This window comes from Mirounga angustirostris, unplaced genomic scaffold (genome assembly GCF_029215605.1).
Source record: "Mirounga angustirostris isolate CCGP_5_RB_7025 unplaced genomic scaffold, mMirAng1.0.hap1 SCAF_17, whole genome shotgun sequence".
Lineage (NCBI taxonomy): Eukaryota > Metazoa > Chordata > Mammalia > Carnivora > Phocidae > Mirounga > Mirounga angustirostris.
In genome coordinates, this window is record NW_026991725.1 from 55,108,826 (window position 1) to 55,115,442 (window position 6,617).

The window sequence follows — 6,617 nt, forward strand, 5'->3', positions numbered from 1 at the left end:
GGTGCCTGGGTGGCTCAGATGGTTAAGCATCTGCCTTCGGCTCGGGTCATGGTCGCAGGGTCCTGGGATTGAGTCCCGCATCGGGCTCCCTGCTAGGCGGGGAGCCTGCTTCTCCCTCTGCCTCTGCCTCTCTCTCTCTCTCTTTCATGAATAAATAAATAAATGAACATTAAAAAAAAAAAAGAAGGAATGAAGAGTGAAGAAAGTAGGTAAACAGGTAGATAAGTTTAATAAATATTGACCTGGAAAATCAGTATAATAGTAACATCAGCAATAATGTCTAATGCAAAGAGTTAAAGTAAAAACAGAGCTTAGAGGCAAATAGGAGGTGACTGGCATGAGAATATTAGATGTTCTTGCCTTGTTCAGGAGGATTGATTACATCAATGATGGATGCCATCAAATTCAAAAGGCTAGAACTTACAGACATAAACTCAAATTAAGTAGCAAGAAAGATTAAGAACATAAGTGGATGACACAGAAAAATAAAATTAACAGGATTAATCAGTAAATCCAGAAACTGGTGCTTTGAAAAGATAATAAAATAAGCAAGCATGAAAAAAAAGGCACGCATACAAAAGTGTGAACAAGATAGACAATATACCATAGATGTAGAAGAGCTATTTTCTTACAACAGAAGACTATAAACAACATTATGCTAACACATATTAAATTTCAATAATGTTAATGATTTTCTGGGAAGATGTAAAATATTAGATTGACTTTGAAGAAACAGAAAACCTGAGAAAAATCCATGATCATGGAAAGAATAGAAAAGATAGTTAAGTACTGATACCAACTTCTAAAAAAATATTATCACCAGCAGCCCAGGCAGCCTGCAGTCAGATTCTGCCAAACTTCAGGGAACAGATAATTCTTCTGCTCCAGAGCATAGAACATGGTGGAAAGTTTCCCAATTGAATCACTGAAGACAGCCTAACCCTAATTATGAACTTAGACCCCAAAAAAGTGGGCGGGGGGGAATATACCAATCTCACTTATAAATATAAATACCAAAACTCTAATGAAATGTTAGCTCACTGAATCTTTCAAACAACCCAAAAGTGCATTTTAAACTATCCCAGGATTTTAGACACAGAAAATCTAGCCGCAGCGTCACCTATGTTATCAATTTTAAGAAGAAATCTACATGTTCATATCAATATATGCTATACAAAAACACTTGGGGGGGAAAAAATCAATATCCACCCCTAACTTTTTAAACTCTTAGTAAGTAGGCATAAATGAAAACTTACTTAGTATGATAAAAATATATTTAGTGACGATCCCATGGGAGCATTCCCCTAAAACCAAGCCCAAAATAGTCAACACTGTAGAGAAGATGGTCAATGGAAAATAAGACACATCTGCTGCTTCTTCACAGATGACGAGATTATTTACCTAGAACAGCCAAACGAATCAACTGAAAAACTATTAAAACTGATAGAGGTTAGTATGAAGGCTGAGCTTCAGATCTAGTCTTAGCTACCAAATTAACCGTGCTTGCTTTGAGAGGTACTCAGGCAAAGCTATTTTCTGTAGAGTAAGAAATTAGGGTGGACAAACTTTTGCTCCTTCTCCCCTCTCCCATCTTAAACGTTGATATACCATCGAGCCTGAAACTGGATAACAAAAATCTTCTCAAACCAAAACTGGTCCTCAGGGGCTGAGTTGTGACTCTACTCGAAAACACTTTATCTCCTGCCCGCAGCTACCGCAGTTACTAATGGATAAGCATGTCAACCAGTCCAGCATCATTCTTCCGATAGAGGGCAAGGAAGAGCACCTTCAGAGGAATATTTTTTTCAAACCTTATACTGCTTATTACATAAACTTGCGTGCTAGCAATTGCAACTCGCACAAAATAAAAATAAGCTATTCGGGGTCAAACTTGCTTTAAAAAAAAAAATGACATAAAATTAATTGTATTTCAAAGAGATTTGCGAAGGAGGTTGTTCCCGTTGCACTCCTGGCAGGCTCCGCATCACCGGCTACCCCTAAGCATCCAAACGGTCCCCCAGGACACCGCCAGCTGACCCGGGAGACGCGCGGCCAGAGCCTTCCCCGGTCACCCCAGGCCAACAAGGGGGCCGGAGCTCTGGGGACGCGGAGGACGCCAAGGGTTACTCGGTCCCCGACACACACACACAGCAGCCTCAGGACAGCACCAGGGAGGGTGCGGGGGGCTCCGGGGGCCCCGGGGAGCCCCGGGGAGCCCCGGTCGGGCGTGCCCACGCACCCGTCCCACCCCGGCGAGCGCTGGGGGCGCCTCTCAGGGCCGCAGTCCCCGGGAGTCACCTGGTCCTCCGTCCTGGGCTTCTGAGCCAACCCCCGGGGCCCGGAGGGGAGAGGGGCGGCCCCCTGCCGCTGCCACCTGCGGCGCCGGTCCCGCAGCCCCCGGGCTGGGTGGGCAGGACGGGGTAGGACATCCGTCCCGGGCTGGGGGCGGGACCCGCCGGGCGGAGGGGGACCGGGGCCACCGCGGCGACAACGGCAGCAGAGCGTCTTGCCTCTCAGACGGACCGTCCTGCGCCCCGGCTCCCGGACCCTCGGAACCCAGGGCTCGCCCTCTCGACCCGGGAAGACGACGCGGCTGAGGCGCAAAGGAGCCGGCGACCAGCGCCGCACCTACTCACCGGCCCCGCTAGCTCCAGCCGCGCCGCCGCCGCAGCCGCCGCCGCAGCCCGCAGCCGCCGCGGCTCCCCGCGCTCACGGATGCTCCGCCAAAGGTCCCTGGCATCCTACCCGCGCCTCCGGGAGCCGCCTCCAGGGGGCGGGCGCGAGCCGGCGCGGGGCATCCTGGGAGATGTAGTCCTGGGGCCTCTGCAGCTTCACCGTCTGCCGCTCTCCATCCAAAAACTGGTGGTGGTCCTTTCTTCCCCGGTCCTTCTTCTGTCTCTCTTGGGCTCACCTCCGCTTCTGCCTGATAAATGCTGGAGCGCCCGGTCGAGCCCTAGGGCCTCCTCTCCTCACTCTAGATCAGTGGTGTGTAGAGTGTGGTACCTGGACCACCAGCTTCAGCATCGATCATGTGGGAACTTGGTAGAAATGCAAATTCTCCATCGCAAGGAGGTTATTCAGTTTTTACCGTATTAAAAACTGGGGTGGGACCCAGGAATCTGCATTTTGCAAACTCTTCAAGTGATTCTAATTGCTCTACACACCACCGCCCCTTGCCAAGGTAGTTAACATTACAACTACGGCATCACTTACCCACACGCATACACACATACCCACATGTCCCTAGGTACACCGCGGGATACCTAGGCAGTTTATGTCCCAGCCTCGACCTCTTCCCTGACTCCAGCCCTCATTGTCTCGGTGTCCACACAACATCTCCTCTAGGATGCCTCTGAGACACCTGAAATCCAACAGGGTCAAGGCCAAATTCAGGATCTTTACTTCCCTCCATCTGGTTCTCCTCCATTGTGCCTATGACCACAGGCTGAAAACTGTCCACTGCGTTTATAGACATGGAAGTCACTTAGAACTGTAGTGAGAGCTACAGGGGTGGAATGCCAAGAACCCTGAGTCATATTTGAAGGAGAGAGAATCAAATAATGGAGGCAGGAAGAATAGCCAACTCTTGCAAGATGTGGTGGGGAGGGGAAGGAGAGGTACCAGTGGTCGGGGATGGAAGTGTGACTGAGGATTTTTTTTTTTTAACATGTTTGAGTATTTATGAAAAGAATCTGGTTGAGAGAGAGCTTCCAACTCTACAGAAGAGGAAAAGGTATTTCCTACTGTATGATTCCTGAAAAGATTATATATATGTGAGGAGGGAGGAAGAGTCCCAGGCATAAGTTAGAGGGATGAATCTAGACTAGTGGTTCTCATGCCCACCCCCCAACCCAGGAAAATATGGTGATGTCTGGAGATATTTTTGGTTGTCATGACTAGGGGTGGTATGGGCATCTAATGGGTAGAGGTCAGGAATGGTGTTAAACATTCTGCAATGCACAGGACAGCCCCCCACAACCAAGAATGTTCCAGCCTCAAACGTCAATAGTGTGGAAGTGTGTGAAATGCTGAATCATGGGATCTAAGTGGAGTAATAAGAGAAGTAAAGGAGGGAGATCGTTGAATGGTGGGGAAGAAGTAGTAGGTTCAACAGACCGGGAATTTTGATAGGGGCCAGAGATTTAGTTGTCTTATTGGAGTAATTAAAGAAGCAAGCTGGAGAGGAGCTTCTGGTAAGAGAATAGGGATGGTTGCTGATGAGCAGGTCAGGATGTGAGGATGGATGGCTAACGTGGAGTGGAGGCAGGACCACCAAGTATCCTTATGTACTTTGTGCAGCAAGCAGGGCGGCCCCAGCAGGAGCAGTGGGGTGAACAGAAGAGCTAAGGTCATGCACGTGGGTGTGGAAATACCCATACACATGGCAGAACACCTTTTGCATCACTGCGAGTGATGTCTTCAGCGAATAAGAAAGTGGAGAGATATCAGCAAGGGGAGAGGATGGTAATGTCACGTGACTGAAATCTTAAAGAAGCAGGACTTTGGACAAGAGTTCAGGGGAGCAGGGGCTTAGAGAACAACAGGCTCAGGGGTTCTCAGGAGTTCTCAGGGAGATCTGTGTTTCAGTGAAGACAGAGCTGGAGACAGTGTTTGTAGATACAGCAGAATATGCAGGGTGTGGGGCAGAAGTTCCAGAAGATTCTAGGTCAGTATGGGAAGGGCTTAGGAGGTAGGTTCACAGAAAGACGAGGTAGCAGTGAGGGGGAGCAGGGCGTGGTGGGGCATAGAGGTGGGATAGCATCTTATATTTTGGAAGTTGACTGATGAAAACAGGGATGAAACATGAAGACTGAGCCTCAAGACCAGACAATCTGCCTCACTGCACAGGATGGGGGCTGAGGAGACATCCGCCCTTGCCCATTGCATTCTCCGAGAGACTTGTGACAAGTTTCCTAATATGGAAACAATAAGTCTTAGTTATAATAAGTTTCTAATACAAATTTTTTAAAGATTTATTTATTTATTTTAGAGAGAGAGAGAGGTGAGCTGGGGGAGGGGCAGAGGGAGCCCAACGCTGGGCTCGATCTCACGACCCTGAGATCACGACCTAAGCTGAGACCAAGAGTCGGACGTTTAACCAGCTGAGCCACCCAGGCACCCCCCGAATAAAATTTTTAATTTATTTCTGGAATAGGCTTACATGTCCTGCTTTTTTTTTTTTTTTTTTTTTTTAGTACGTGGCTGATTCTGTTTGCTTATCCTTTACTTAGGATTTCTACATTGATATCCAAAAGCAAGCATGAGCTATCATTTTCTTCTTGAATGTCTAATGATGTTGGTTTTCAGAATCAATGTTACGCTCACATCATAAAAAACATTTCGAAGCTTTTGTTCTTTTTTTTTTTTTTACTCTGGAACAATTTAAGTAGCTTTAAAATGTTCTGTTCTTTGAGGTTTGATCATTGCCTGGTTGAACATTTCTGGGCGTGATGCTTTCACTGGGGAGAGTACACCTTTGACAATCTTCTTTATTCCTTCTGCGGTAATTTCACAATTTAGATTTTAAAGACTCCTTTAGAGTCTATTTTGGAAAATCATATTTCATCCATGTTTTCAAGTGTATTTGCATCAAGTGGACCAAAGCAGTCTTTTGCAAACCTGTTCATTTCCCCCTAATTTCTTGTTTTGCATATGTTTACTTTCTTGATTAGGTTACCATTTAAAATTGTATTTTTCATTTCAGCTCGTAGATATATTTTTTAGTTCTACTATTTATGTTTTTGTTTCCTAATTTATTCATTTCTGTTTTTATCTTTATTAATTTCTTTTTCTCTGCTTTCTTTATGGGTATTTTTGTCACTCTCCGACTTCTTGAGTTGGATGTTTAATTTTTCAATTTTTACTTGTAAATGTAAGTATTTAAGGGTAAGAGGCCTTTAGAAAAAAATAGGTATTACTTTAGCTATATCCCCAAATTTCTGATGTATCGTATCTCTGTTATTGTTATTTTGTGGAGATTCTAAAATTTTGGTGTTTGACTTGCCTTTGATACAGAGTTTTTAAATTTCAAGAGAGAGTGGTAGAGTTTTAAAACTTCCAGGGATTAGAGTCTTTTGTTTCTGATTGGGTCATTAATGTTCAGTTTTATCTCATTGTGATCAAAGATGGGAGGTCAATGTTGTCTGTACTACTTTGTATCTTTGAAATACTTGAGTTTTCTATGTGGTCTAAACGAGGGTTGATTTTTGTGAATGTTTTAAGGGCCGCGGAGAGGAATGCATATTCCCTGTTTTTGGCATAGAGATTTTGATACATAGCAATGAGATATAACTTACTATGTTGTGTAGACTTCCGTATCCTCACATGTAGTTTGATCTGATATAATCGGAGAGAAGTAAAATTAAAACCTTAACTACTATTGTGTTTTTATTTCTCTTTATTTCTCTGGAGTCCTTCTTTATAAATGATGACACTATGTTATCTGTGCACAAATAGCTTTATAATCTTGTGAATTGTCCCTTTTAATTATAAAAGGACCTTTGTCTCACTTGATGTTTTTGACCTTTGCCCTGAATGTAACCTTGTCTGATATTATGACAAGCCTGCTAAATTTTGTTTACATTAGCCCAATACAGCTTTGCCCTTCTGTTTTTATG

General features: G+C 44.9%; 1 protein-coding gene across 3 annotated transcripts in view; it reads right to left on the minus strand.

The window, feature by feature from the left end:
• Positions 1–2,717, minus strand: part of SPECC1 (sperm antigen with calponin homology and coiled-coil domains 1) — a 276,684-nt gene extending 273,967 nt beyond the window's left edge. For all 3 annotated transcript variants that reach the window (XM_064583462.1, XM_064583453.1, XM_064583461.1), the window contains exon 1: positions 2,637–2,717. The gene's annotated coding sequence lies outside the window, so the exon portion shown is untranslated. The remainder of the gene's footprint in view (positions 1–2,636) is intronic.
• Positions 2,718–6,617: the final 3,900 nt, after the last annotated feature.